Here is a 20,982-nt window from a genome sequence, read left to right on the forward strand (position 1 = left end):
ACAGAGACATGTTCAAGTCAATGGGTAGGACTTTCATTAATAATGTGTGTGGCACAGCTATTCATTAGGTGATGTTTAAAAGCTTCTTTGGTAAAAATGCACACACTCCTTTTCAATGTTCAAAAAGGAATTCATGAATTGAAAACGTGGCAGATTAATAATAATAAACTAATTTCCATGCCATCTGCAAAACAATTTCCTGAGCAGAGCCTTGCTTCAACAGAAGGCTTTCTCACTCTTTCTATCTGCCAACAGGAAACAATGATATTCATCTAAAGTGATTTAGAAGACAGTATGTTAAGTTAACATATTTTTATTGCCACATCAGCCCAGACTTGTTGCACAATCTGTGGCTGTCTTTTTCGTTCCTTAAGAGTAGTGAAAAAATCTGTCACCAAAAAACAGGTACAAGGAACAGCTGTTGAGGGTTTGCAAATCACATGCTGCTCAGTTAAAAAAGCACCAATGCTATTTTTACAATGTCCCAAAACATCCTAGTGATTTATACCATTTTGGAGAGGGGAGAGGGAATTCCATGGCTTTAGTCTGGATTTATACTGTTGTAAACAACAGCTGAATTGGTCCACTGACTGCAATCTACATCTGTATATACCGAGAGAGAGATCTATGTATATTTTTATAGTTCATTAAGGGGAATGAGGAAATTCATTTTCCTGTTGATGCAATTGTCTCAAGGGCGAAGATTTGCATGCACGACTCCCATTAACCTGCTAACAATTTGCTGATATAACAAGAGCAGAATCAGATCCAGAACATGGGCAGGGATGGTGTCCCTAGCCTATGTTTGCCAGAAGCTGGGAATAAGCAACAGGGGATGGATCACTTGATGATTACCTGTTCTATTCATTTCCTCTGAAACACCTGGCATTGGCCACTGTCTTGGAAGACAGAATACTGGGCTAGCTGGACCTTTGGTCTGCCCCAGTATGTTCTTATATAGTGAGGATGGGGAAAACATTAAAACAAGTGACAGTTATCAGGGAGCCAAAACACAAAAGATTTCGCACATATTTTATGAGTTTAAATTTTATTTTCAGGTTTAAATTTTATTCTCATAATTTGACTCAATAATGGAGTTGCCCAATATTAGCATACTTAAAATAGCCTACATGCAGTTAGGGTGACTAGACAGCAAATGTGAAAAATCGGGATGGGGGTGGGGGGTAATAGGAGCCTATATAAGAAAAAGGCCCAAATATTGGGACTGTCCCTATAAAATTGGGACATCTGGTCATCCTACATGCAGTGAATCTAGCATGATAATGTTCTAAGCCTCTTGCATACTTCTGGAGACTTTCTAACTGCTATACAGATATCTAAACATTAATATTTTTTCTTAAAGACTATTGTTTTTATTGGGGTGTACTTCAGGGGCCATATGAGTGGATACTTACAAAATATAAATACTAATAAGGCACACCATATTCTAAGAAAATCAGTGCATATGTTCCTAGGGATAACTGACTAAATAAAGGTGTAGAATTGGATTTATGAGGCATACAGACTGAAATAATAAATAGCACCCATTGTTTGTTAGAGCAAGTCAACTTTGTTTTCCTGTGTTTTCAAAGGTCAAAGTCATCAGGATGCAGAACACAGAGTTATTCTGAGACATGAACTATCTTATCTCTGAAAATCACACAAGTCATACAGCACAGGGGGTTGTAATTACCCTTAGCACCAAATAGGGATGTGTCTTTTCATAGTGCTCTTTGAAGCTTCTACACTGCTGTGTTAATATAGCCTCAGTTGGAGGATTTGTATTGAGAGGGTTCCTCTTGATTTCCTCTCTGGCTGATGGCTGATGTATGCGGCTACCTCAGAACTCAACTGCAGTCATTGAGTGCATGGGGCACCCCAGGTGGAATCTTTGCAACGGTGGCTTTTAGTTACCTTTGCATTGCCCTGATCCTGGGATTTCTAACTGACACCATCTGCCCACAGGGCGGCGCTGCTCCCATGGATGGTAAAATGAATTAAGGACCACTTTGCATTGTTAGTGCAGTATAAAGTGGCCTTATTGCAGCTGAAGACCAGGGCCCAATTGTTTTACTGTATATCGGTAATGGACCCAACTTGGTAGCTGCTCTGTGTGTAGAACTCCCTTTGCAGGAAGTAGGAATTCCACATGCAGAATGAATTAGGACCCAGGGCTAGAAATTTCATATTTGTAAGTAAAAACTTAGATTGTGGAAAACAAGAGATCAGCAGTTTCATCCCTTTGCTAGAGTTCAGTGGTTCCTAATGCCTAGCCCTTTTGATTCACTTCTCAGTGAATTTGGTGAATGAGAATAAATACGCAGATAAATAAAACTTGATAAATGCAATTGAAACTGATATTGAAATCATAACAGTGCCTAGCGTTTGTGAGAGAACCAATCTTGGGCCAAATCCTGAGTAAATGGGTTTTGCACAGGTTGGCGCGAAGGGAATCTTTCATGCCTTTGCCATGGAACACCAGTGCATCTACTATGGACCCTGAAGTCACTACTACAGTCTATGAGCTGTAGTAGCAGCTAATGCCTCATACTGCTGCCAGTGGAGCTTTTGGATAGATATGGATCCGATGAAAATGACCCTGCCAATCTCAGTATACTCAGCTCACTGCACTCCTGTGTGCTGACACGGAACACGATTCTGGAGCGTGGCGGGAGTATGACGTCACTATTCACTGCCTCTCTATGTAATGCAAATAAAACAGTTTGGGAAAATATAAGGGCCTGACATCCCTGCAGGAGTTGAGGAATGGCACATGATTTGACCCATGGGCAGCAGGTATCAAGGCTGGAGAAGGCTGTGCCTTCCCGAACAGCCAGGCTTGGCTCTGCTCACACTCCGCTCCCAGGTCCTCTTCTGCTTCCCGCTCTGGCCCACACTTCCCAGTTCCCCTGTGCAGTGGCCCTGGCTCAGGCTGGTGCTAGGGCTGCATGCGCCGCCCACCTGCCCAGTGCTCCAGGGCCAGGGCTGCGCCACCTGCCTGGCACTCCGGGGCCGGAGGCCTCATCGCCTGCGCTCCTAGCACTCTGGGGTTGGAGTGGCAGGGGCTGCTTCAGGGCTGGGGGCACTAGGCTAGGGCAGGGACCAGCGGCCGTGGTCATGGGTGCTTGGGTGAAGCGAGGGGACAGAAGAGGAGGGGTCTCGGCTGCAAGGGGCGGGGCTGGAGGTATCCTTCCCTAGCTGGCAGTCCATGTGCCACCCATGATTTGGCCTCCTGAGAGATTTTAGGAACTTATTCTCATCTCACATTGATACAAATCAGGACTAATTCTACTGAAGTCAATGGAGTTTTTACAGCAAAGGGAGGTGAGAATTAGGCCATATTTATCCAAATGTGCGCAGCGAGTGTCACATTAGCTAGAAACAGAATATGTCATTTCACCTCATAGGTCCAATCTGTGTGTTTGAATTCTTGTTGTACATATTAGGAATACTTGTTCAAAATAATTAACAAAGCCAAAACCAATGTGCTGATTGAATAAAAATTGGTCGAACTATGTAAATAATTTTGCAGCATTCACTGAATACAGTAACTCAGCAAATCATGTAATACTCAAATGTCTTTCTGCATAGCTTACTGGTTTATCAGTTTTTTCCCCCTTATTACTTTTCTCTCACAGCTGCTAGTTAATAGAAAGCAGCAATATGATTGTTTCCTACTTTTTAACTTATTGTGTGTGTATTTGTAGACTCAGGATATTACGCTGGGAATCTATGGATTGTTTTATTCAGTTTATTTGGAATTCAGGAGAGCAGGAAACACATTTAACTCTAATCATCATGGGAATAGGTCACATAACTCACGCAGCCATGAACCTTTCATAACAAATAAACATAGGCAGGTGTGAGAGAAAATGAAGTCCATATGTTTAAAGTGAATTGGGCAGGTTGAATTTTACTAAAATGGCATAAATGGAATGTGTATCTACTTTTGCCTGATCATATAATAAAACTATGAGCATGCAGAAACAGAAGGTTTTGTCCAAGATTAATGTTTCCATACTACATTTTTATATTATCTTTCCTTACGATTTTCAATTACACAGACTCATGCATGGATACCAGTGTGCAATTCCCATTAAATTCAATGGGATTTGTGTGTGCATTTCTGAGAGCAGAATTTTGATCATGATCATTACTATCTAAAGTTTATAAAGTGCAAAAAGATTGGAAAACACATTATAAACTTTACAAATAGAGGAATCACTTCACTCCTTGGAAAAATGCAGCCACAGTTAAATGTTTAACAGTGTATACTAACACTACAGAACTATTTAAGACAGGAAATGAATATTGTGTCCAGTAGAAATGAAAATTAATGTGTCTTTCAACATTATTCTCCCATTGCTTCTTTTTCCAATATGCAGTCAAAGATTAAATAGAATAGTGGCAGATACTTATCTGGATATCTGATTTATAGTTTTGTATTACACTTTTGAACTTTTTGTAATTTCTGAATGGATAAATTATACATATATTCTTGTGCCCACAGCTCATACTGGGGTTGGAAGAAGCAGCCCAGGTGTGATTTTCTATAAGTGCATATTGAGAAAATGTTAAGGGCTGAGTCTGCCACCCTCATTCATGTTGAGAACAACCTTACTCTACAAGTACTCCCACTAAAACCACCAAGAATGCTTACTAGAGATGGGTGAAAGCTTTCAAGCTGCATGGAGGTCATTTGAAACTTGTGGAATGAAAATGACTTCAAAATGTTCATATTTTTCTCCGCCTTTCATTTTCTGACCAGCGCTAATACCTACTTAGTAAGGTACTATTCTAGGTGAATAAAAATGGCAGAATCAAAAGTGGTATCAAAGATGGTAACAGCTCATTATGTGAATGGCTATCAAAAGGAGCTAGCATTGGTCCTCTTTGTGGATGTATTGAGCAACAGGAGGAGTCTTCTAAAAAACTGACATAAAGCATACCAGAGATAGATCATCTGGAGAAAGACAAAACAACTGCTCTCTTATAAAACATAGGTGCTTCCCAGAACAAGGGAAACAGACCCTTGCCTGGTTATGAGATCTGACCAGACAGGGAAAAGGTCACACATGTCAGATGCAGAGCCATTAAAAGGAAAGATGGCTTTGGAGCTATGATGGAAAGGATCATCCTGTCGTGACCTGATCAGCACTCTCTACTTGGTGACATACGGGTCTTTCTTGCACAGCAATATTTTAATCAATAATAATTTGAGGGGTGTTTATATTTCATCTTTATTTTGATAATTCTATTTTTATCTGTAATAAACTGTACCATGATGACCATTACATTGTCAAACATGCCCAAGAGAAAAAAACCTGAACTCAAATCTCAGACAAGGCTGAATAAAGAAGTAAAAGCCTGAGCAGTGAGGCAAAGGCATGAAAAATACAAGGCTCATTCCTGGTAGGTGCTGAGATAACATTCTCCTAGATTTGTGTGAGCTTTCAAAACTGTGTTAGTAGTAGGTACAGTTTGAGAGCACTGGTCCCTAAAATCCAATATTAGAACTGGTTGGGAAATTTTTTTTCCCGTTGAATTGGTTTTTTTTCTTTTTCTTTTTTGACAAAATGAAAAAGAATTTAATTGCTAATTATTTTCTTTAAATTGTCATTACCCCCTCCCCCCAAAAAATTCTTTTTGGTTGCTGAAAACTGAAAAAAAAAATGGTTTTCAGTTTTTCAATGAAAATTTTTGACAGAAACTGACATTTTTGCTAAAATTTCTTTTTTCTCAATAAGGATATTTTGCACACAGAAAGTGTTTTTTATGGAACATAAGAACATAGGAACATTTGTGACCAGCTCTAGCTGACATTCTATTTTGAACAGTGGCCATCTGGCGAGAGAAAGTCAGCACGACAGCCTCTCTTCTATCTGTGGGAGGTAGAGGATGGCCAGAACAAACCAGCTCTGGCCAAAAACTGAGCAAATGGCCAGGAAACAGCCATCCAGGGCACCCTGAAAGGGCCAGTAACAGAATTTGGTCTGTACCAAATTTGTAAGGGTAAAATTCACCCCTCTTTGCATTCCATTCAAAGGCCCTAAACAGGGGGAGGAAGTCTCCCAGGAGGGTGGTTGTAACAGCAGCACAAAATCTCTCCAATCTCTCATTTGCGGGAGGGAATCTATAAGGGAGCAGAACTGTGTAGAAAGGAGTTTGGCCCTGGTGGTCTGGAGAGGTGAGGAATCAGTTTGTCTCCATTGCAGCTTTTCTTGATAGGACGCCTCTAAAATCCCCAGTAGAACTAAAGCAGAGCTCTCCTGGTATAACCCCTGGAGGAATGTGGCAGTGGAAATTCCACCTGCCCTCTCTTAGGACCAGATAACCCTTATTTTTACAAGGCTCTGGTATGGACACAGAGATGCGACGGTGATTGCCAATTTGGTGCAAGTTAAACTACTGTGTCACTTACATCCATATTCTGCTCAACATAACCCTATGTGAAGTTACACCTCCATTACATTGCCACTGTATTTAATTCAAAAGCAGTAAGTCACTTATTGTTCAACGAGTTATTATCCAGCTCTGCCAAATGACCAATACACAGAAATGGACATATTATTACATTTCTGAGACATTTATTTTTGCAGTGGTACCAAAACAGGTACATTGTTCTTGCAAATCTGCGTAGCCCAAACCTTCCTACCAAACCTCATGTGCAGTTTCAACCTCAATTTGGCAGGTCACACACAGTACGTTGGCTGCCAAAAGTGTGGCTGAAGAATGGGAAGCTCTAGCACATACACATGTAAAAGTAAAAGCACCTTTTCGAATTCCAAGGAAAGTCCAGGCTTGCCTACTGATTCATTTGGTGTTGGTCCTGCTTTGAGCAGGGGATTGAAATAGATGATCTCCTGAGGTCCTTTCCAACCCTAATCTATGATTCTGTAGTGTAAGTTTTGATTTCATTAGGTGGAGGGGATTTGGTTTTTAACATGTCTTCTGCATCCACTTGTGCATGTGTCCTTGTGCTTAAGGAAAGTGTGAGTACAGTAGCAGTTCTTCTGGGTTTATGGGCCTTCTCTGCTGTATAACTCCTGCTGTAAGACAGTTCATCTTAATGGAGAGTGGGAGCAAATGAGCTTCCTACCAGAAAATCACCAGAGTACGAGGACAGAAAGTGCCAGGTTGTTTTCACTGTTGTTTGATATTATTGAGGGGCAAATGAGTTAGTAAGATTCAAAGTTGGATTAGACAGTTACATGAATAATATTGTCTGTAGTTCTACTGGCATGGTAAAAATTACAAGGGTTATTGCTCTTGGTGCTTCAGGGCACAGAGTGCTCACCAGCTGGGTTCAGGAACAAGCTCCCTGTCCCTGGCCAAAGGACAATATTTCACAGTGGATTGTCTTTATTCTTCCTGGAAGTGTCAGGCATAGGCCACTGCCTGAGGCAGGCTTTTGGGTTTTGATGGACCTTTGGTCTGATCTTGAGTGGCAGTTTGAATACAAATGAAAAAAACATGGATTCATGGATCACCACTTGGCCACCACCAGTAAGGAGGAATGACCTTGTAGTTTAACAAATTGCATGTGACATTTCAGGGTTGCACATCATATGTAAATAACTCAGAGAGTGCCCACAATCCTGAAGGTAAACTGTGGGCCAAATGAAGTTCTCAGCTGCTCCCATGCAATGCCACTGCACTCAAAATACCTTGTTAAAAATCACAAACTGATGTTCATGGCAAGCTCCTTGATAATAACTCAGCTCTAAAATCAAAGTAGGTAAGTGCAATTACCCAGTAGAGAGCTCATGTTCTGAACATTGGCCACAGACAGACACCAGACAGGTGCACATTATTACTGTTAGGAGAGACAACTCCTTACCCAACACACATCTACCCAGAGATGCATTTTGAAATGGTTAATAAGTGTTAATGGTGATGAGCAGTGGTTCTTTCATGTCACAAGCCCTATTTCCACCTGTCACAGAAATGATCATTTGTCAGTATCAAAGACAGGTAGGAGGTCAGAATTGAGTGTGTGACATACACTTAGAGAAATGTAAAACTTGATGCACGGTCAAGCTCTGTCTACTATCCAATGTGCTTCTCTTGGAGGGTGTTGAGCTTTTTTGTCAAAGCAGTATATGAACTTGTTTTGCTCTAACTAGGGATTCATGAACACTGGAAAACTTCTGTTCATGGAGATGGGGAAAAATCACACGGCATTTTCCAATATGGGAAATTATGCCACTTCAAGGTGCAACAAACTCATGGATAACTTGACAACTCTATGCTTGTTTTCAGGTTTGCAATGAGATGTGCACGTTGAGGATCATTCAAACCTTTTCAAACTTCAATGCCTGAGAACCCACATGAATTGATTCAGACACACACAAAATGACGATCCTGCTTTCAACCAGTTTGGCAAGACTCAATGATCTCTAAGTACACTTCCTGCCCCTCCTTCATCCATTCTAGCAAAGTAAAGCACCTGCTTGGGGCTGCTCAGGTTTTTTTACAAAACAGCTCATTCAGCTCAGTCAGCATATGTTGCATAGGAGAATCTTAGAGCACTATTGAAAGTGGCCCCAGAAAAAATGAAAAAAACCCAAACATCCTGAAGGAGATTTGCAGTGCCAGCGATGACTTGCTGTGTGGACAAAAACAGACAAGATATTTGATAGGGAAGCAAGGAAGAAAGCTAAAAATAGAGGTTGATGTTGTTTCAAATACTTTAAAAGTAAGGCATGCATGTACACACGTATCTTCTCTTTTGCTAATCCCATAGGGCTTCATAAACTTTAGAAACTATACATATAGCGGTTGCAAAAACAAAACAAGGCAAAGAAATATGTGTTTATTTTAAAAATACATGAACGGCAAGTGGAGAGCTTGGATTTTTATATATGCATAATAGAGGGAGAATTTATAAATAAACTATGGCAGTTGGGGATTACTTTAATCTTTCAGTCTCTAACCTTTGGTTCTCTTATTATAATATAGGATCTGGAAAATCCCACATGAAGAAAATATTGTTATGAATTTTAAACTGTTAGAACTGGAAGCTAATATATGGTCCAAACTAAGCCACGATGAATCCCATAGCACAATATTCTTTTGTTTGTGTTCATTTGTGCTAGTGGCTACCGAGTACTTCTAAAAACATTTTCCTGCTTTCTGATTAGGCCTCACATCTAACTGTAATACAAACACAGTTGTTAAAACATTAATAGAAATTTCTTATTGCTTCTTTTATCTGCATCTTTATAAAACCGAGAACCACATGATTTGATAGCATGATTTGGACTGACCTCGTTACATATGTGTTAGTAGTAAAGTTTAGGAAATTTCCTTTGGGAAAGAAGGAACTATGCCAGAAAAAAAATTGTGAAATATAAAGTGGTTTCAGGAAAAGATTATTAACTCACAATCGCCCTACAGATATCTATAAGTATTGAGGAAGTCTGAATTCCATTGAGATTTTCATCACTTAGTCTGTACTGTTAGCAACGCAGCCTGAGATCTCTCCATTAGCCTCCAGAGTGGCTACAAAGGAAATGTAAAACAGATGAGGTATGTTTCCTCAGACCATGAGCTGCAACAGTCCGTGAGGTCCTGTACTCAGGGGGAACCGAGCACATGCAGCAACACTTAGATCAGTCTAAACTGACAAAGCTTTGACACTAAGAAAAATGAGTGTTATTTACACTGGCGACCATTTGGCTGACAGAATTTATAAGGTCAACCAGCTGGGCTGGAAACCTAATTTAGTATCTTCTATAGCCACATTACATTTATTCAAGAACAAATTCTGTTATTTATTTCTTTAAGAGCCCTTTATTTTTCGATATACAATTAGATCAGAATTAAACCTGGAAACCTAGTAAATAGGCATCAATTACTATGTGATTGTGTGGCTCTATTATAGGTCTGAGATTTAGTTGTTAATTGTGGTAGCTGGTCAGATTAGGGCAAAATGTACGGAATATAACGCAGGTGTCGGTTTGCAGTGTGGTTCCTGCTCCAAAACTCTTATGTAAGGACGAGAGAAAACGACATGAGGGAAAAGGGACAGGAACCAGAGATGTTTGCTTAAGAAATGTTTCAATTCAAAATGATAAATGTTTCAATCCCTTGCAGGGAGCTTTCTGATGCAATGCATGAAAGGCCCTGTTAAAAAGAAAGCAGGGTAAATTATGGTATCTCAATCAAGGTGTGCCATACAGCTGTGTCATAGCAGATGTCAGAAGGGCACTGCTATAAAATGCCTTCCAAGGGCATTTGTAAATGCTTGATGTGCTCATGCTTACACAGATGTCAGTCATTCAACATGCTTCCACAGAGAGATGGAAGTACGCACAAGATTTTGAAGAGAAAGGTAGAGATAAGGTAATTTTCCAGTGTGGTACATAGTTAAACACAAACATTCAGATCTCCAATTTTGAGAATAAAGGGTGCCAGCCATGAGTAATCTCAAGGATTAGCAAAGGGGTATGGCTTTTTTGTGTCTAGGTCACACATCTGAATCTAAAACAAGCCCAAAACTATTGCCACATACCAATTTTTTGGTGATTTTGATGTAAAATGTTTGTATTTTCAGGCCATATCTTACTGGACAAGTCTCAAATCACAAAAGCTACTATTCCTTGGTGTTAGTCTCAGTGGAGAGGCCAAGAACTCAATTCGTATGAAGTCTGATCTACCTTTCTAGCTTGTAGTCATGGTGCTTCCAGGTCAGAATTATGGAATACTGATAGGCTAATGTGAGAAAACTTACACTGCTTATAAGCTTGCCATACCTGTTCTAAGAGAGGACGGAACCTTCAGTCTCCAGAACAACCCTCATCCACGAACAACAAATTCACTGAACATTGAGAGCGAGAGAGAGAGTGCACATGTGGCCCAGTCCCCAAAGCAGAAAATTCACAAAATATGAAGTAAAAAGAGCTGGTATTGCCATGTTAATAGTATGCTGTAACACAAAATCTCCCTTTAAATAGCAATAACTAAAAATAATTCTAAATAATACTGTTCATTAACACAGCAATTTTCATCTCTTGGTCTCAAAGTACTTTACAAAGGTGGATAGGTATCATTGCCCTAATGTTACAGATGAGGAAACTGAGGCAGAAAGAGTTTAAGTGACTTGTCCATGGTCAGACAATGAATCAGTGACGCAGCTGGGCAGAGAGCTACACTACCAATAGGATTCACAAGAGAAACAAGAGAGATTGCACTTCTTTTGGGAAAAGTACTATTAAATGTATAAAAAAACGAATTGGCTTGGTCATGTTCTCCTAGGTATATCTTCCACCAGCATCGGCATGTATGTTCATATTCCTTCAACAGCAGCATTATCTGTTTAAAGAAGTTCAATCTGTTCCAGGCACATTTAGAACTCAATATCTTTCATAGGAGTTATGAGTATATTTAATAGGGGGATGGACTCCTACTGTGATCACAAAAGGAACACAACTGTGCCACACACTAGCACTGACAGAATAAGAAAGAACCACCAAATTACATGCTTGGACACCAAGCTGAAACTGATTGACATAGGGAAAAAAAGATCTGAGCACATTCCTATTATGAATCACATAGCAAAAGGGGTGCCTGGACAGACAGTGGCATGGGTCTAGCATTCATGTTATATGCTGAGGAAGCTTGGGGGGGGGGGAATGAAACACAAGCTGAACAACAGGTAAGGTTATGAAGTTAGAGTTGGTTCTGCTTTGAGCAGGGGCTTGGACTAGATGACCTCCTGAGATCTCTTCCAACCCTAATCTTCTATGATTAATGCACTGAAAATTTAAAATTATCTAGCCCTGACCCCACCCACAGCCTTAGACTTCCTGTTGACCCCATAAAACTGGGAATATTAAATTAGCACAAATGGCAGCCTGTAGCCCAGATGACAAGTAGCGGGCATGTACAACAAAAAGCTTTAGGGTGACTGCGGCAAACAACACTGGCACAGACTCTTGAGCGCCCAGGTAGAACAATATATTGTCACAAAGTCAGACGCACGGGAAACAACTATCACTCCACCAAATGGAACACTGTACAGGGGGAAATAAATCACAAACAGCTGTATTCTGTTTTACAGAAATGTGGAGCACAAAATCCCTGGGAGGCATTGTTCATTCAGTGGCCCAGCAGACCAAATGCAGTTACAGTCTTCTTTTGGCTCCAAGCTAGTCTCTCTGCTAGCTGCCAGCAAGTCACTACTAAGCAATTAAGAATATAACCCTGAGAAATATAAAATCTTGTTTTGCCTCATTGGAAAAAAATACACTTAAAAAGAATTAAGATTTTGTTCAACAATTATCCAGAGCTTTCTGCACAGCTTTCTTCTTTTTATACTCTGAACAGATTTTGGCTCTTAGAAAGCACAAATAAGCGGTGTAAAGAAGCCAAGCCATGTAACTTAAATGCAACAAAAAAGAGAGGGATGATAAATGCTTGGCAGAGAGTAAAGATTTTCATATTTCACTGTGTAATCGCTCTCTGTTTGGGCAACACCATGTCTCTCATAGCCCTTTCCATATGGGCAGACTCTCATTTATACTAAACCCTCTTCCTTTAGCCACCCAGAGAGTATAAAGGGCCTTCAGGGACTTTAAGGCTGCCCCACCTTAGTACAATGAAAATCTGGCACATAAAATGTTGCTTTTACAAAATAATAAATGTCTGGACTGATGCTGAAGAGACAGATTCTGAATTGCTCAAGAGCATCCATCATTCCCAGAAGTGCTATATTCCTCAGGCAGTATTTCCAGGAATGTCTGTGCAGCACATTTGGAGGGAGTATGTGAATATCTGCACATTCTCCTAACAGAAGAGAAGTTTTCTAATTTATTTACCTTGAGCACAGAAAAACCTGTGCACATAAATGTTATGCTCAAAACAGCCAAGAACATGTGCACATATGACTGGTTTAAATAAAAGTAATCTATTCTGCAGTTTCTCTACACTGCCATAAGGAAGCTGGAAGGCTCAGCATCCCAAAAGAGGCCAAAAACAGAGAGCTGCACCAGAGCCCAAACTGAAGCAGAAACCGTAAGCCTTCTAAGTTATATTCTTAATTGCTTAGATGGATTTTGTTAAACTTTGTGCTGTTTGTGACAGTTTTGGTCACACAGACCCCCTTGGGACTGTCACTCGATGTGCTGAAACTACCTCTGAGCCCATTTTCCCTACCAGCTTGGGACTCCAGAACCCTGTCTTGTTGAGCCAGACATGCTACTCCTCTGCAACACAGACCTGGGTCTGGTCCATGCTCCCAAAGCTGAAGGCTTTAACTGAAAACCACTCAGCAGGTAGACAACCAGCTCCCAATGGGATCCAAACCACAAATAAATTTGTTTTACTCTTTATAAAGCTTATACAGGGTAAACTCATAAATTGTATGCCCTCTATAACACTGATATCACAGCTGTTTGCTCCCCCAGGTATTAATTACTTACTCTGGGTTGATTAATAAACAAAAGTGATTTTATTAAGTATAAAAAGTAGGATTTAAGCGGTTTTAAGTAATAACAGACAGAACAAAGTAAGTTACCAAGCAAAATAAAATAAAACACGCAACTCTAAGACTAATACATTTAAGAAACTGAATACAGGGAAATCTCACGCTCAGAGATGTTCTAATAAGCTTCTTTCACAGAATAGACACCTTCTTAGTCTGGGCCAAATCCTTTCCCCTAGTACAGCCCTTGTTCCAGCTCAGGTGGTCACAAAGGGGATTTCTCATGACTGACACTCTTTTTGTTCCGTTCCACCCCCTTTTATAGCTTTGGCACAAGGTGGGAATCCTTCATCTCTCTCTGGGTTCCCACCCTTCCTTCTAAACAGAAAAGCACCAGGTTTAAGATGTATTCCAGTACCAGGTGACATGATCACATGTCACTATAAGACTTCATTTGCCATTCTTTCAGGATTGGCCTGCATGTACTCAGAAAGGTTTGTGAGTAAACAGAGCCATTTACAACCAATTGTCCTGGTTAATGGGAGCCATCGAGATTCCAAACCATTATTAATAGCTCACACTTTGCATAATTACAACAGGACCTCAGAGTAATATTTCATCTGTTTAGTTTCAGATACAAGAATGATACATACATACAAATAGGACAAACAAACTCAGTAGATTATAAGCTTTGTAATGATAACTTACAAGAGACTTTTTGCATAAAGCATATTCCAGTAACATTATAGTCACACTCATAAGCATATTTCCATAAACATATGGAGTGCAACATCACATGGTTAAAACAGTAATCTGCTTAGACCTGCCTTGTGAAAACCGCATCAAAGTTTAAATAAATGAGTATTTAAATGATGCTAAAAAATGGAGTGATGCTTGCAAGATTACCCTGGACTTCAACATTTACTCTGTTAATAATCTTCTCTATGGCTTCTCCATGGCTAGGAGGTGGCAAGTGGCATTTACTGTGACTACTGCTGCTAACTGATTTATGTCACCTACAATTTGTGTTATGTATCTAGTCTATACTAAATTGTCTTATTTTTACTGTTATCCCTTCTCCCTCTCGACTGTTCCTTTGCTTTGTTTCATCCAACATTTACATTCTGGCTTTTAGATGTTAAGTTCTTTGGGACAGAGACTGTCATTTACTCTATGTGCATATTGCCAACAGCACGGAGGCCCTGAGTTGATTGAAGTCTCTAGATCCTGCTACAATAGAAATAAATAATAACAACAACAACAATACAATCAATAGACATTTAAGCCTAGGAGCAAGGGAGCCTAAGGGTGTTTGGCTCCTAAACCAGCCTCCATTACAAGTCAATGGGAGTTGGGTTCCTAACTCAGTTAGACTTTCCAAAAATCCCAATCTCAAATAATAAACAGATGTTCAAAAAAGAGAGAGCTGTTTTCAAGACTATCTTGGGTTTCAGCATTAGAGCTTTTGGGACATTTTTTGATTGGAAGAGTTTTCTCTCAGAAATTGTAGTTTTGTCAAAATCTAAGTGTTTTGCAGGAATGTTTTGATTTCAATGAAATTGGAAACAGGAAAAAGTCAAGACAAATGATTGGTACTTTCTTGTTTTGATTCATTCTATTTTGACTTTTCTATTATATTAAAATATTATTTAGATATATTAAATAAACATGCATTATATGTGAAGTGTATGTATTATATTTTATGTTTACATTATCAAAATAAAATGTTTTGATAGTTCTGAATTAAAAAATGGAATTTTTGTTCTGAAGGAACTCCAGACTTTTCATTCTGATTCAGAATGAAAACAAAATTTGAAATATTGGAATTTCCCACTCAATGGAAATTCCAGTTTCCAGCCAGCTCTGTATAGCATTTCCTCTGTGCCACATTCCCCATCCAATTTAGCTTTAATAATGTGGAAACTGTGATTTTACCCAAGAGCCCTCTTCATCCATTTTAGCCAATGTGTAGCACACCCAAACCAAAGCAGTTATTCTATAACCTTTGGTTATATATTGTTTTGGGGTGAAGGCAACATACTATGGGAACAAGATGAAGGCCATCTCAATCTGAGAGCCATATTAATGCTCATGATTTTCAAATATGCTTGTGGTATTTTGTTCAAAAATAGTTATACCTTTGGCCATTGCATGCAAGCAAACTTACACACCAGACCGTACTTATATTATCCATTTTTATTGCTCAAATACCACAACAGTTCCCACAACTGCAACTTGTTTGAAGTAAGTATTTCCTGAGCACTGCTGGGCAGTTTGTTTGTGGGACGCATGCCTGTGTGTGGTCATGAGGAAAGTCTGCTTTGAATGAGAAGGTAGATTTCCCCCAGACACATGTGAATTTTGATTGCTTGTAAAGAAGAAACATTTGAGAGACTCTTTCTGGTTACATATTCCATTGAACAGGGGTCAGAGGAGGGCAAAAGCTCTCAGAGATTTCACTGTATAATTCCTTTTGTCTTTAAAAATGCATTCCCATTTATTGTCAGCAGATTCTCCTTGTGCTTTTGGAGCCCATATTGGAAGAAAACAATATTCTCTTTATTTGAAGGAAGCCATTCATCTTCACATCCAAGATGCGCTCGAGATGGTAATTGAAAGGTTTATGGACTTAGTCCGACTGACATGGAACTTTCTTTTAATTAACATGGGGATGAACGAAAAATTCTTGCTTTCCTAAAGCTCATCCTTTCATGGAATTCTGACCTTGTTGTGACTTTAGAAAAATCAATAGCAGGAAGCTGATTATTAAAAAAAAATCATGCAAAAACAATTTTCAGAAAAGTACCGTTTGATGCAACATAATTTCACGACAACTGACATGACAAATATAATGATATATTGTTATTTCAGCATGTGGGGTTAGATATTCATTGTGGTGAGCATATAAAACCAACAATACGGCCTTTTTTGGTTCTCTATGCCCTGCCCCCCATTGTCTGCCTATCAGAGTTGGTGGGGGGAGACTTGGGACTTCTGCTCTGCAGCAGGGTGATGATGCTAGGGACTTCTGCCAGAGATGACTGGTCCCTGCTGAGAGTGGAGTGGCACAATTTAAAGGTTTGCGCCCCCCCCCCCCCAACAGCTTGACTCATGCCCCTCTCTTACCATCAGCAGCCCCTCCCTGCAGCTCCAAGGTGTTAGCTCCACATGAAGAGGCAGCAGCAAACAGCTGGGGACTGCCTGGAGGGGTTGCTGTTTTAGCTCCACAGGAGAGGCAGCAGCAAAAGCAGCAGATCTCCCTGCAACTCCCAGCTGTTTGCTGGTGTCTCTACCCATGGCCACAGCTCCCAGCTTGCTGACTCCAGCAGCTGCAGTGCAGGGAGGGGGCCTGGCAGAACCAAGTGACCTAGAGGGGCCAGCAAACCCCGGCAAAAATCTGGGGGGATACATGACCGCATGTGCCCTCAGCCCTTGTGTCACCTCTGGCTTCTGTCTAACGAAGAGGAGTGTCTTGGGGCTTCAACCTCCTTCAGCCTCTGAAGGTCTGAAACTCTGACCCCACTACAGGGATGAAGTCCCGGGCCTGGGCAGGCGTGCCTCATGAGACTGAAGCCCAGAGCCCCAGCTCTCAAACTTCCAAAGATTGTTATATGTGGCTCAGAGGGTCAGTAAGTTTGGCCACCACTGAATTCCATCATCATTTAAACATATAAGGACTTTTAAAAAGTGTGCTCTACACACCAAACAGAACTTGACAATTGCTTTGGAGCTGTTAAGATTCAATGCAATAATGGTACAAAAGGGATTTTATAAGTGTTGAGTACTTATTGATCCATCATAATGGCTCTCAATAAACCTTTATATTTTACTGTATCAATGAGTACTTAAGGACTCTTCAATCTATATGTTAATCACAAACTAAATACTGAAACTGCCTGGCAAAATCAGGATGAAAATTCTCAATGAAAAAAAATTAGTGCAGAAAAGAAGTTATTGAAAATGCAAGCCTTAAAAAGAATGTCAGCTACCTGAAGAAACATGACCATATTATATATTAAAGATTTCTAAAATCTTTATAGCACACATTTGAGTCAGCTCAGAATCATAATGAATAGGAAACTGAAATAACTGTTCGACAGATGTACACCTCACAATTAGAAATGACCAAAAGTATACTTATTTTGGAAATTAGGTTTTTTCCTGCCTCCAAGAAAATCCTTCTGAGCAGAGAGTTTATGTAAAATTCTCTGAATATCACAAATTGTCACCATGATTCCTGCTCTGCCTTAATGGCCAGAATACTAAGGAAGTAGATCGACCCTCTGGAATATATGAGAGCCTTGCCCTGCATTGGTGTCAGTATGGAGGAGATGGAGAAAGATAAGGAGTGAAGGGGAAGATGAAGAATAAATGACATGAAAGATGCAAGAAGCACCCCAACATCCCAAATGAATAATTCCTACCTTGACTTTCCTAGTCTGAAACCTGATCAAAAGCCCATTGTAGTCAACAGGAGATATTCTGTTAACTTAAACGGCTTTGGGCCTAGGTCTGGGACAAGCATACTGAAAACAGCTGAGGGGCATGGTATTCAGTCTGTCTTACTGAGTGAGCTCCTGTATGGTTCAACTTGAGTGTTTTAAGGCACCTAGATATGATGCTTGTGGATACCAAATAAAATGCAAGAAGTAATAAGCTAATAATACATAAATGCCAAGTAGTGTGTCTTCAACTGAAGAATTTAACAATGACCTTATTATAAAAGACCTATTTATCCTCTTTGTTCTATGGGCTGTAAGTGTCAGTAATTAAGAGCTGTTAAACACTGATTATGATGACTACTACCTGACCTTTCAACTAATAACACAGTGATATTTTTTAAAGGAAAAAAGATTGAGAATTCAGCTAAACTCCAATTACTCAGGAAAGGATTTCAGCAGAATCAAGCTAAAAAAGCTAAATGGTTTGTTGTTGCTTTTCAGACAAATCCTGACCACACATTCCATGTAGAATGTTGTCAGCTGCTAAGTATTTTGTGGTTGCTTTTGTCATTGTCAGTTCGTGGGTGACTGAGTTAGACAGTGGCAACTTGCCAATGAAGACTGCAAAGTGAAGCTGAGAGTTCGTCTTACGAGAACTCACATGCCTTCAGATGGCTGTTGAAATGCATGAAGCCATTAAGGTTTGTTGCTATGTTAAGGTGCTGTACATGCCTTTATGCTGAGTTAAAGAAGATAAATGAACAAAGCAGAGTAGATTGAGTCTATTTGCATACCTGGGCAGCCACACATATACCAGCCACAGAGGGGAGTAACTACCATAAGAGACACCCTGGATCCCAGGAGCCATCCTAGGAAATTGTCATTATCTTAATAATATCCCATGCTAGATTTGGAGGGCATGAGTAGTAAATCCAATCCCAATACACAATATTCACTCTTTCACACAAAGCAATTCACATTGAAGGAATTGCCCTTGGATATTGACTATAGCCAAATCCTAACAGTATAGGACGTCTTTACTGTGGCAAAACTCCCATTGTTCTCAAGGGAGTTTTGCCTCAGTGAGGAATGTAGGATGCAGCCCACTACAACTGGCTATTAGCAGAAAACACTGTAACTAGTTCTTTATAACCAAGAGTGCAAGTAGGGCAGCAGCCTCCAGTATGCAGTACCAGCAAGAAATGTTTCGTGAGTACAGGGTATCGGAAAGATTTGGAGCTAGCTCTCCCTCTCTGGGGACAGGGGGAATGTAAATGCGGCTAGGGAGGGCATTCATTCTTTATATGGCTTTAACAGCACAATATATATGCTAACAAAGGCTTTGTTTAAGTTTGTTAGCATAGGTATTGGGCTGTTAAGTTGGTCAAGAGTCCTCAAGAGGGGAGGAGTGGCGGGGGGGACGGAAGGTGTTTAAACCAGGGGTCTTAAACACAAATGACCACAAGGGCCACATGAGGACTAGTGCACTGAACTGAAGGCTGCATCACTGACACCCCCCTAGCTGCCTCTGGCCCCGCCCCCACTCCACTCCTTGCATTAGGCCCCGCCCCAGCCCCACCTCTTCCCACCCCAATCCAACCCCTTCCCCAAAGTCCCCACCCCAACTCTGCCCCAGGGGGTGCAGAAAGGGTGCAGAGTGCGGCGGGGGCTCAGGGCAGGGCGTTGGCGGGTAAGATGCAAGAGGGTGAGGGGTGCGGCTGGTGGCTCAGGGCAGGGAGTGTGGGAGGGGTGCGGGATATGGCAGGGGACTCAGGGCAGGGGGTTGGTGTGCAGGGTGCGGGCTCCAGCCCGGTGCTGCTTACCTAGAGTGGCTGCGGGATGGCAGCAGCACACTGCAGGGAACTTGGCGGGCTACATGCAAGAGCCGAGTGTTTGAGACCCCTGCTTTAAACAGTGGTTTTGATTCTGTTTCTCCCCCTTGGTCTGAATTATCCATGACATCCAAATTGCATCACATGATGTCTAAATCATTAGAGGAATGCCTCTGCTTGCACTGACCAGAGGATGTTTGGATTCTGATGTCAGCCCAGTTCTGCAACCTGATGGGAATCAAGTGAGTGTACATAGAATTCTTCTTTGCAGCCGAACTAGTCTAACATACATTTTGTTAACTGGAACTGGAGCAGCAAAACAAAGAAAAAAAATGCCTCATTTTCTAGCTTTGTGGGTGAGAGAACTATAAGTGAAGATTATAATGCTGGACACTGACAGACTTAAACCAGCTGCCTCAGGAATCTGCCAAGAACTTTGCTGAAAATATGTTCCTCAACTTAGCAACAGAGCTAACACTTATCACACATCTGCTCACCTTTATTCGAATGAAGGTCCTTCTGATTTGACAGCTCCGGCATTGTCAGTTTCATCTAGAACAATTTACAAACTTGGAGGGTCACATGGAGAGGTCACGTCCCCCTCATCCCCCTTTGTGTCCCTCCCATGAGTGCAGTACCAGCAAGAAATTATTTCCACCTGCACCACTGTTTATAACTATCCAGCACTACTTCTCTGTGATGCTGAATGTTTTTGGAAAGCTGGTTCTGCATACCCTTATCTAATCGCCACAGGATCTCTCAAACGAAGTTGGGTTTAAACCATTTGAGCGGCAGAAAAATCTGTGTTGCGCAGCTACTAGAAGCCAACTTGTGATTCAGAGCTGAAAATGTCACTGCACTTCGCTTAGAGAGCTCTTACTGTTTTCATGGTGTACTCTCAGAGTTATAAATCATATATGTGAAGCAACTTCCATACACACTGTGATCGCAGAGGAGATATCCTCTGCATGTTTGTGGAACCGAGTAATCTCTGTTCCATCACTACAGAATATATGGAAGTTATATTACACTTATGAGGGATCCATCACTGATCAGAGTGTACACCGATGGTGCTGACTAATTTAGGTGGCATGTCTAAGACTGCCTGGCACCCTATCCCCAGGCTCACCACCGTTAAATGAAAACACATATTCACTTCCATATGTCCTGTTAACAGGCAATACCAGGCTCTGGGTGCTCTAACTCAGCCTAACTATGCAATGTTGTTGTAGGTCAAGAAATGTTGTTGGATCTGAAGAAGAGCTCTCTATATAAGCTCTCT

General features: G+C 40.8%; 1 long non-coding RNA gene across 1 annotated transcript in view; it reads left to right on the top strand.

The window, feature by feature from the left end:
• Positions 1-4,651, top strand: part of LOC142047404 (uncharacterized) — a 144,695-nt gene extending 140,044 nt beyond the window's left edge. Inside the window, exon 3 of the long non-coding RNA XR_012656659.1 lies at positions 4,511-4,651. This is a non-coding gene — a long non-coding RNA (uncharacterized LOC142047404). The remainder of the gene's footprint in view (positions 1-4,510) is intronic.
• Positions 4,652-20,982: the final 16,331 nt, after the last annotated feature.

Source organism: Chelonoidis abingdonii, chromosome 10 (assembly GCF_003597395.2).
Source record: "Chelonoidis abingdonii isolate Lonesome George chromosome 10, CheloAbing_2.0, whole genome shotgun sequence".
In the NCBI taxonomy this organism is placed as follows: domain Eukaryota; kingdom Metazoa; phylum Chordata; order Testudines; family Testudinidae; genus Chelonoidis; species Chelonoidis abingdonii.